This window comes from Podarcis filfolensis (genome assembly GCF_964270895.1).
Source record: "Podarcis filfolensis genome assembly, chromosome: 1".
Lineage (NCBI taxonomy): Eukaryota > Metazoa > Chordata > Lepidosauria > Squamata > Lacertidae > Podarcis > Podarcis filfolensis.
In genome coordinates, this window is record NC_139604.1 from 42,757,803 (window position 1) to 42,769,753 (window position 11,951).

General features: G+C 41.3%; 1 long non-coding RNA gene across 1 annotated transcript in view; it reads right to left on the reverse strand.

Moving 5' to 3' along the window:
• LOC310748043 overlaps positions 1–10,069 on the reverse strand; it is a 39,280-nt gene extending 29,211 nt beyond the window's left edge. The window contains exon 1 of the long non-coding RNA XR_014541070.1: positions 9,871–10,069. This is a non-coding gene — a long non-coding RNA (uncharacterized lncRNA). The remainder of the gene's footprint in view (positions 1–9,870) is intronic.
• Between the last annotated feature and the right edge of the window lie 1,882 nt (positions 10,070–11,951).

Genomic DNA, 11,951 nt, shown 5'->3' on the forward strand with positions numbered 1-11,951 from the left:
CACTTGCATATTATAGATCAGTCACACTGTAAGATTCCGGATAAGTATCCTACATTTATAGGAAGTCCAGAAATTGCCAGAATTTACCGAAGATCTATATCTGATCCTGTCTCATGGTCACACTTTCCAGATTTACCCAAAGTGAGCTAAGGGGGCCTTCAGATGACTCTTGATGATTTCTTAAATGTTTCTGCAATTTAATACAGAAAGTATAATCTGACCAAAGAATGCAATGGTATGTAAAGTTATTCAATGTGTGATTTACATTTAGGCTACACTCTGGAAGTAAACCTTATTGAAAACCAATGGGTGTTGCTTCTATATATGTATAGAATTGTGCAGTTACATTCAAAATATTATGGGACAGAACAGATGCAACAGAAGATATTCATCATTGAAACTATCCATTCTTCTTTACAGGGGGTGGGGCGGGATACACAAGCCATTGGAAACTAGGTTTTGATTGGACCAGTAGCATTGGGCTGGATCTAAAGAACATAGGAAGCTACTTAAAGCTAAGTCAGACTGTTAGTCTGTCTAGGTCAGCATTCACTACACGTCAAGTGAATGATGTTTTGGACTACAAATCCCATCAGCCTCATCAGCGTGGCTCGTGTTAAGGGAAGATGGGAACTGCCTTTCATCAACCTGTTCAACTTCCATAAAGACATGGACGACTGTCACCTGTCAGGGAAAGGTCTGGATCTGAGGATTGGGGAATGCATTCTCAGGCTGATCAGCTTCTCTCTGAAGAAGAGGAGGAGGGGGAAGATTCACCCTCTCCTGTTTCCAGCGGTTTCAGGAGCAGAGAGAGAGACAGACACTGAACAGCTTCCACAGGAGTTGCCTAGTTACAAGATAATGGAAAGAGAAACAGAAAGGAGGGAACAGCCAGCAGAGATGTCATTAGAGAGTGTGGGAAACCCCCCTTCCCCAAGAACTAGGAGGTCTATCCATATTACAAACAAAGAATGCAGAGAGGATGAGGAACATCCCTTTGGCACCCAGGATGTTGCTGGGGACGGAAGAGGAAGGATTTAGAGTAGTCAACTTCTTTCCTTGTGGAGAGATGTGGCTTTTTGCTTGCAACCAGATGACTGAATAAAAAGGACTATAAAATATAAACTGCTTGTTAATTCTTGCTGTGAAGTTACTAAAGGGAGGGGAGGACCTTAGTCCCATGAGCAATGGAACTTCCTGTCCCTTCATACCTGCATGTGTCCACATCCTCCCCAAATTCACTCGGGTGGGTTGGGAGAACTCCCACAAAATATTTACGGGGTGCACAGGGGTAGGAGATGGGGAAAGCTCCAGTATACAAGTGTAACTCCTTGCACTTGTTATTTGGATACCACCTCCATATATTTCTACAACTACTGACAACAAAATGGAATAGAGACTTGTGCAAAATAAACTATTTGCAAAAGACTGGAGGGCACCATGTTAACTACACCAGCCTACACTGATTTACTGGCAAGAAGCCTCCAGGGTTTCAGACAGGAGTTTTTATGCAGCCCTAACTGGAATGCCAGGGATCAGCCCTGAGACATTTTGCATGCAAAGCAAGTGTTCTGCCTCTGAGCCACAGATGTCCCCCAGTGGATTTAACCTTCTCCATTCACACTGTTTTCTAAATCCAATTATTACTTGAAGCTGCTGTGGGGTGGGGGGACACAGGCACCAAAGTGAAGCCTTTTTCCCCCATAGTGGTGCTAAAAGCAGGTGATTTACATTGGGAATAATAATAATGCAGTGGGGTGTTCTTTTTTAATGCACCTCTGGAGCCATGACTCTGTTCAAAATTGGATCACCACTGCTTCAAAGTATACATTTAAAAGTGAGAAGATCAAGTCAAGAATTTTCTTCTTGATATCTGTTTCAGCCTTAAGACTGCAACACAAACTTATGGGCAAAATGTATTTCGGGGGGAAATGGGTTGTCCACTTCAATTCACACTCTTAATGTAGCTTGCTAGAGTTTGGAGGCTTCATATGGCTTGCTTTTTTATTTTATTTTTCTTGACAGCACTATTCCCCCCATACATCACTTTCCAGTTCATCTGAAAGATGTATTTATGTGACTTCACTTTTATACTTTGAGGTCTTTGGCAGTGGGGAGGGAGTACTTTAAAGCAACTGCACAAAGGTTTACAGAAAAGATTAAGCCCGGTCTTTGATATTTGGAAGCCTTTAAGCTGCTGGAGGTAGCAAGGCTTTTCAAAGGATCTATATGGTTCCAGGTTATATATTTGCAATCCTGATATACTGACAGAAGGACACTTACATATTTCAAAATCGAATATATAAAAAATCCTCTGTAAAAAGAGGCGGTGAAAACCTGCCCTGTGACTCAGGCATTCACTGCCTCATGAATTCTCTGTGTCGAAGTACCTGTGGAGCGGACCCTGTTCAGATTCGATATTCTTCCTTAAACTTTCTCTTTTTAAAAGTTACACTTAGAATAACATTGGGGATGATCCACTTGCAACTGAGAAACATGGAGAAAATGGAATGTTAGAGGGAATTTGGAGTGGGGGTGTCTTTGTCAGGGCTGGCCCAAGACATTTTGGTGCCTGAGGCAAAGGGCAAGATAGAGATCTCCCTTCATTCCCTATTCAGAAGTCAACTGAACTATTGTATCAGAGGGCAGCTCAGGGGGCACAGGGCAGGTTGTGCTGTATGCACACAGCTTCGTCCTCCATCATCTTGCAGCTGCTTCCTACCCACAGCTGCTTCTGTAGCCTGAGGCAGTTACCTCACACTGCCTAACGATAGGGCCAGCTCTGGTCTTAATGAACCTTCCATATCTCAATCTAGTCTTTCCCTTTCATGCTCAAAGCAATAGAAGTTTCTTGGAAGGCATGGAAAGGGATGGATGGATGGATAGATGGATGGATGGATAGATGACAAGGTTTTGTGAGGCATGCATGGACCTCTTTTTCTCTGGTACTACCTACAAAGCACCTTTGCAAGTTCAAAGCCAGAGCAAAGCTTATTTTCAATAAACCTCTTGCAAAGCTCATTGAGAACTTGGTAACATGCTTTAATTGTGTTTTTAATATTTTCTTGGAAGCCAGCTAGAGTGGCTGGGGCAACCCAGTCATATCGGTGGCATATAAATAATATTTTTATTATATTTAATGTGAGGGGCTCTGGTTTGCTGTTTGTCTCTTACAAAGCTTATGTTGATTGTCTTGATTAACTCGCTGATAAGCTGAGAACTGTCTTCACCATCAAGTGTCCTTCATTTTGTAAAGTTTACCTTAAATTTGAACAGCTGTTAGCCTAAAAGTTAACATGACAAACCTTTATTTTAAAAGGAAGTGGTTAGATGAAAACAAAAATTACCGGAAAACACATAGGACTCAGAAGTGGTATAAGTATAGGTTAGAGAGATAATCTATCACCTCCGAAAGGTGAAACTGACAGGCCTATTTTTGTTTGGGGGATTTATTTGCTACATTTGTTATTTAACTGTCCCTGAGTGATAACTAAAGAGACTATCGAATTTTCGACCAGGTTCTGATGCATATGCCACTTTAGAGAAAATGGACTATTGCTATAAAGATTGGAATGTTGGAGTTTTAGGACTTATGGTATATAATCTATTTGAAGTTAGAGATGAGGTGAACAGAAATGTTTATCTGCCCATACGATTGTGCACAAGTTAGTGTTACTGCAAAAGTCTTCCAGAGGATCTTCACTGGATTCTTGTATGCCCGTCTTAATCCCTCACGTAGTTCAACTTGAACGACTGGCTGACGAAGTGTCAGAAAAGACTAACTAGCCAATTCTCACAGAAAATGACTTTGAGCATGACTGTAACCAGCACAGAGGAATGCCAAACTGGACCACTTTTTGTGAGATGGGGCATCAGTGAAGAATTTCTTCTGAGCTTTTTTCACAGCAAATGTGAGCCCCGAGGAAAAAGAGCAAACTTAAGGGGCTCTGGGCAAGAGAAACTTCAAGGGTCCCCCACCAGGAGGGCCAGTTACACATCACCAGAGAGAGAGAGAGACTGAAAAAGAGGACACCGATTTGCATAACGTTGGTGTACTCTCATTTCTGTAAATTTTAGAAATCTTTATCAGTGATTAGCCAGTAGAGGATTTTCTTTGCATGTGTATTCCATTCTGTAGGTCAGGGTGAGGGCCAAGTCAAATAAGTCAATTGAATTGGTCAACTGTGTGTGGGAAAGGAAACAGGTTCGCACAGATAGCAAGAACCATGATGCACTTTTCAGGCAAACAGAGTTTCTGGATAATGTGCATCACTCATTTAAAGTTCTGGGGCACCAAGGTGACACCAAGAAGGCCTTCCTCATCACCTGAAGACTTGTAGGACAGCGGGAGAGGTGAAATTAAAGCCACTTTTCCTCTCAGTAGGATAGGCTCACCCAATTTTGACAGACTTACGGTAGGTGCCTCATAACTATTTTGGAATATTTCCCACACATTGGTTTCATCTATCGGAGGCAGTTTAGGGTATTGCGACGGGTGTGTCTGCACTGGTTGCCACCCTACAGGAGGCACCAAAACAATGCTGTAGAATGGAGCATGAGAGGCAGGGGGGTCGAATTTTAGCACCGCACAGGGCACTGCTGAAATTTGAGAGCCTACCACTGCCCCTATGCAGATCACAAATTATAATTAATAAATTGGTCCTAGCTCTAAATTGGTCCTAGCCTTGTATCTTGCCTGTTTAATCTGCTCTCCTCACGTGGAAGAATAGAAAACCCATCCACAATCTAAAATTACAAACGGGAAGGTCTTCATCTGATGCAAAAAAGCTTGTAATGTCACTGCCAGGCATTCTTCCTTGGGGATGGCTTTGCAAAGTCAGGGTGCCACCACAGGAAAGGCCCTCTCAAAAACCAAAGCAGCACTCCTAAAGTTTAAGAATAGAGGCACAAGCCTCGAAAAGAGACTTTGAGGCAAGTTAGAGTCTTGGGACACCTCTTTTTAAAAGAATGTAAATCAATGTTGTTTTTACTTTCTACTTAGTGTATGATAACAGTATCTCATTTATATATATAATTCATACAAATTCAAAAACTGTAGCCCTGTACTTTTTTGTTTCGGAGCAAACCCAAGACCCATTAAACTAACAAGTGATGCATATCCCCGTAGAGTGACAATAGTATGGAACTGATTATATCAATCACCCACAACGTAATAAAAATATGAACTTCCTTAAGGATTTCAGATTTTAGGCCTTCTGGCATTTCTTTTCATAACCTGTCATATATTCTAGCTTCTTGGTTTTAATATGAGCTTTTAATGACAGAGGTATTTGACAGGGCATTTATCAAAGTGGGGGGAGTTTTCTTATTATAATAGTAATTAGAGTATGATCAGCCCCTGGTTCAAAAGAAATGGCAATTAACTTGTTTTTATCACTGCCATGACATGCACCTTTGTGTCACATCCTTGATTGTCATTTTGTATCACTGTTAGTGTGTTTCTAATTTCATGTGTACAGTAAATAACTATAATCCAAAGTTGTTTGGGGGATTTAGACATAAATGTCTTTCGTTTAATGTGATTGCTTTCTTTGAGATTACAATACAAATTCAGTCAGGCCAGAAGGAATGATAACACTAACATTAAAATGATGGATGGCAAACAACCTTGAGAATTTCCATTCCAGCATAATTCTTTGGTGATGACAATCAGTCCATTTCCTGCCCTCAAACATAGGAAATCTGGAACAGCTGAAAGCCCCAATGTAAGTCGAGTGTTGTTTTATATACATTTTATGGGCAGTCATTAAATAAGTCTAACATTTACCCTTAATGTTTATGCCCTTACAATTACAATAGGCTCTGAATTGCCTGTTATTCATAAAATGTGTTCTGTTATAAAGGTCTGCTATTAACTCATCAAAACCGGAAGAGGAAATCAGGTATGAAAAACCACAGAAAAACCCAACTCAGGTAGGGTTGCCATATTTCAAGAAGTAAAAACTAGGACACCCCGTATTTTCCCCTGACTGGATTGACTTGACTCCTGGACAAAGCACCACCTTTCGGAAATTTCCCCTGGACGTAAATTCCGCCTTTGAAATCCTGGTAATGTATGGCAGCCCTAACTCGGGTGATATTTATAATGAATTCTGGCCACAGGCAACCATCAGCATATGACCACAGATTAATTTCATAGCTCAACAAGGCAGTTCTATTAACCCTCTTTAGCTGTCTCAATACTAACAGGGGGTTGGGTCCAGAATTCAGCCAAGGAGGAATGTAGCAGGGAGGGGGTGTATACAAAGTTCATTGGTTTCAATTGGCTCCAGAAAGTAAATCTGCCTTGGATTGTGGCCAAAAGTGAATAACCTCTGGGCATATTTACTTACTTATTGCTTTCTCAGGGTAATATAACATCTTGATTGGGGCAGAATATTAGAACTCCATAAGGAAACTAAAGACAGAATTCATTAGCTGAACCATAAAGAAGGCTGATCACTGAAGAATTGATGCTTTTGAATTATGGTGCTGGAGGAGACTCTTGAGAGTTCCATGGAGTGCAAGAAGATCAAACCTATCCATTCTTAAGGAAATCAGCCCTGAGTGCTCACTAGAAGGACAGATCGTGAAGCTGAGACTCCATTACTTTGGCCACCTCATGAGAAGAGAAGACTCCCTGGAAAAGACCCTGATGTTGGGAAAGATGGAGGGCACAAGGAGAAGGAGACGACAAAGGACGAGATGGTTGGATAGTGTTCTCAAAGCTACCAGCATGAGTGTGACCAAACTGCGGGAGGCAGTGGAAGACAGACGTGCCTGGCGTGCTCTGGTCCATGGGGTCACAAAGAGTTGGACACAACTAAATGACTAAACAACAACAACAATCACATCTATATTATATTATATTTTATAATATATTATATTATGTTATAATTTTGCAGTCACCTGCTCTTTTGATACTACTGTATTATAGTTCACCTGGGTGGTCTGCTTCTCAAAGTCAACTTTCATCCTCCAGGTAAGCATGGAATGAAGAAAAAGCTTGGGGAGGAAAAGCACTTTAAAATGAGCCTCAAAGGCAGTCAGGGATGCAAAGTGCTTCCAAGTGATGAAGCCAAAGAAGCTTCTGAAATGAGAGATAACATTCAGAGGGCTCCCATGTCTGGGATGCATGCAGTTGTGGCTTTTATTCTCTTTTGTTTAGCATATGTGCAAGGTGACTTCTGGGTCAACTCTGACAAAAATCAGACAAGCTAGGCACAACACAAGCTGCTGAAGGCTTACGGTGTTTAAAAACAAACAAAAAAGAGAACAGATGGGAGACCAGGTAGCTTAAAGGAGGGGTGGAATCTATTCTTACTCTTATCATAGACTCTGAGGATCATCTAGTCTAATCCCCTGAAATCCAGGAATATGCAGCTACCATATTAGCTGCAGGGATCAAACCTGCAACCTTGGTGTTCTCAGCACCACATTTTAACCAATTATAAGAGGGTGATGAAATAAGCATGGTATGGAAGTTCATTTTATTTTTTTAAACGACTTCTTGGCCACTTATGTTACAGAAGTGGTATGCCAGGCACTGTTTGCAGCCTTTCAAAGTTCTCTTTTGTGCCTGTTTAGGAGAGGGGGGCATATAATTGTGTACCTGCCACATTGCCTCACTCCATTACAGTGCAGGTAAACTGTAGTGACACTAGAATTAGGAGGGCAGCCCTCCCCACCCCCCAAAAAAATGCATCTATCACCCCCCCATGTGGCCAACTGCTGTGCTGCAGCAAGCAAAACCCATCAGGAGATGATCCCAGATATTTTGCAATTCTCCTCTTTGGAGTTCAGGACACAACCATAACTTTTAGAACGTTGATGCTTTAACTAACTAACTAACTAACTAACTAACTAACTAACTAACTAACTCTATGCTACTTTATAGTGTCTTCTATGTGCTCCTTATTTTGCTTCTTTAATGCTGGCCACTGACCATAACAATAGGGATTTGGGCTGTGCTCCACCACACCAGCCACCTCTGCCTTAGACCCTGGCAAAAAAGCTGCTGGTGAGAATAGACAAAGCTGAGCTAGAGGGGGAAGTTGCCTGACCTGATATGATGACATCATGTGATCCTGTGAGTGCTTTGTAACAAAGATAAAGATCGGTTAACCCTCAGCATGGAAGGGAAGCAATTGCTTGCTTCAGTTAAATTGCTCTGTTTATGAACCAAGAATAAATGTGCTAGGCTGAGTTGGAGGAAAGGCATTTCCTAGTCGGAAGCCTTTCCAAGCCAGTAGTTATCCCTTCCACACACACACACACACACACACAAACCCCCATGTGCACCCCACACAAATAATCACTTTTAAATAATAGTGTAACTGTTAGTAAGACTCACAAAAGACAGCCCCAGCAGCTGGCCCTCATCACTTTGTGGTTTAACTTCAGAGTAATTGCATTTCAGTTATGGATTATTGCTATGCATCATACAAATGAGATGCCTCAATGATGTATTGATGGAGAAGCAGGGGTTGTCCAGGAAGAAAAAGATTGAGGAAGTCAACAACTCAATTTTTGTATGTGAAAGAGGAAAGATGACTCAGAACGAGAGAGGGGAGGATGTTATTAACTACTTCATTTAAGCTGCTGGTGGTGATGCTACTGATGAATGAAATTTCCACAGTGATTTCTCTGTCATTAAAGCCGTCTCTTTCCCTCTCCCTCTACCAAAGGCCCTCAAATTGCTTTCCTTTTTTTAGAAGGTATTGTTCCTATCCAGAGTTTCTTTAAAAAAAAAACAAAAACCACAAAACAGCATTTTCTAAGCAGGTCCATTTGAATCAAGAGTTAAAAATTGTTTTCCAGGCTGAGAGACACTTCGGTTGATCACAGAATCCTTAGCTCACTCCCTTCCCTACTGGTAGGCAGTTTTCCACTGACCATTTCCTCATGAAACCCACACACATTCAGGTTCACAGTGCCCATGAAGAACGGTAGTAAACCAAGAGGCAGCAGAGGGAATGGTGGCGGAGTAACCATAGTGCAAGATTAAATGCAAGTTACAAAAGTCTAACATACAAAGAGTATTTCAAGAAGCTCTTGGCAAGCCTCCACCCCCAGCAGTCAAAAGGACAGTTTCAAAAGTGCTTTTTCTTAGGTCCATAGCAGCAGCCCCATGCACTACTCTGAATACTTCTTAGTCTCTTACAAGCGGTCCTGTAATTAACTTGAGTTTCAGTGGTGCTGTGTGGCAGACTTCTAAGGGGGCATAGGCAGAATAAACAAAGGTGGGAAGTGCTCCCTCATGTCAGAACCACTGGGTTAGACTTGAACGGGGAAACCTCATTATCCCGTGTTAGGACTGTCTTCCCCACAAACACCAGTTTCCTCTTTACAGTTTCTATTTAATTGGTCTGGACAATATTATCTCATCTGTCACAGCTCTTTAGAGTGATACTAATGACAACTTCATCAACATCAAGATGTAGATTTGCCAAATATTTCATTGGAAATAATAATAGAATATTGTGCACCTAAATAGATATACACTTCATTGGCTATGTGAGGCATGGGAGTAGGTTTTTGTGCTTATATTATGAAGAAATTGCTAATCTAGTTAAATTGCCCCTCTTTTACCATGCTGCTGTTTCCAAAAGAACTGACCAGTTGTGATCTAAACACCAGAGTAAATGCTTTTATTTACTGTATTTTTATCCTGCTTTTCAGAAGAGAATTACCCCATACCCCAAAGGTGGCTCACATGAAGAGAGAGAGAGAGAGAGAGATGGCTGCCAGAAAGACAAGACACACAAGAAAAGGAAAACGGGTGGGAAACCCAGATGAAGAAGACCAGTTCTTCATGGTCAGAACAATGAGGTGACTGTATATACCCAGCTGAGGCCAGGCTGATCTTACCTTGCTGGTTCTTCCTTAAATAGCAGTTGGTGGTTCTTGTTCCTTTGGCCAGTGGATGGAGCTACAGCTAGATGGGTAGAGGCCTTTATACCATTGCTTCTGCCATGGTGCTGATCCCATCTGAGCACACCCACAGCTGCTAAGGAAAACTCCCATTGCCATCAGGCTTGTTCAGGATGCAAACAGCAGCCTTTCGGGATCACGGTCAGAGTAAAAGATGCTTCCTAAACTCACACCACAATCTCAATTCAGATTCTGCCCCTGGCAGAAACAGTAACTCAGATACTAATTGTGTGAATGATGTCAGGGGTAACTTGGCCTTTAGGAGCTGTCTGTCGGCTGCAATAAAAGCTTCCATTTCATACAACCTCTGTAACCTTAATTTGTAAACAAATGTTCAACAAATGAAGTCACTCCAGAAGAAATGATCACCTCTGTGTAGTGTACTTTAGATACTCATGGAAGAGATTGATGGAGACAGCTAGGCACCTGGACGATACTGACATTCAGCTGATAAATATTGGGGGCTGAGTTTTTGTTTCATTTCTATCCATTCTAATTTACAGCATCATAATGAGCTGTATGCATGGAGCTATTGAATTCACATTTGGTGTCAGTAACCACCCTGGAAGGCTTATTAGTTTCATCATCCAAATACCCTGAACACTCTAAACAGTTCAGCAGAATTGGCACCATCTCCTTCATTTGGAATAGTGCTCACAATTCAGAAGTGATTTAAACTGGCATGTGGTCCCTGTCAAAGCAGCACCTAAGCTGAGCCACTGTAATTCGTCTCAGTTTCATGAGCATTATGTACACCCAGCCTGGGGAAGAAATAGAATTTTAATCCATGCCAAATTTAACTGCCAGAAAGTATAAACAAGGACCTGGAATGGAGAAACCCACCATTTATTCAGAAGTTCATGCAGATCAAAGACGATACATAAAGTTCTATTGGTGGTGCTGAGCTCATTTATATATTTCCAATGAGAAGCTCAGTCTTTTCCTATTGATTCCTATTCCACTGCAACGATGGACAAATCTTCCTAATTCCACCCAATTTCATTGTTGCTGGCACTCAGTCATAGGTCCATGCCTCCTGTTTTGTGTGGATTTTTTAAAAGAATGCCTTAAACATTTGCTTTGAAATTATATGTATGATTGTATACATTGCTCTATGCCTTTCCCTCAAAAAATCCATATTTTTCAATACTGTTCAATGTGCTTTCCCATAAAATACATATTTTACATGTCCTTTAACTAGGTGATCAAAAGAGCCATTTATCACAAAGGCAGCAATCATTCAAGTAACAACAACAACAACAACAACAACAACAGCAACAACAACAACTTTTTATTTATACCCCACCCATCTGGTTGGGTTTCCCCAACCACTCTGGGCAACTTCCAACAAAAGATTAAAAATACATTAAAGCTGATCAATACCCATTTTTATGCATATGAAATGTCCTACATGCCTCCTCCAGGGACTGGGATCATTGTGGGATGAGCAGAGACGGTCTCTTCATTTGCTTCAACTACAGCGTAGCAGGTGTGATATGTAAATAGAACCTCCCATCCACTTCCCCCTTTTTCCTGAACCTCCTGGATTTACAGTATACTGCTACAGTGGAACTTTCACCCTCCTGTATGCCTTTGCCCCTTCTCCAATTGCTCCAAATGGTTGGGGGAATGCCAACAACAGATTGAGGGAATGCATGGGTAGGAGAAGGGAATAATGGCTCTGTTGCACAAGCAGAAATCTTTGAATGCCTGGAACATTCATGTAGCGCTACTTTGGAAACAACAATTTCTTTATAGCAGATAATGTGAGACTCAACAGTGCCTTTTGCTTCCCTCCATGGGCTCTATTTTTACTCACCAGAAAAAAAGAGTATTTTCTGATAATGATACTGTCTTGTTTCATTCACCAGACAAAATAATAATACCAAAGGTCAACCCTCATGAGAGATATCTTGATGAAGCAATCAAACCCCTAAAATAGCCACACACTTTCTGTTTCTTTCCATACTGAAGCAAAATAATGAGACAAGAAAATGTATTCCTGATAGTAATGAAGG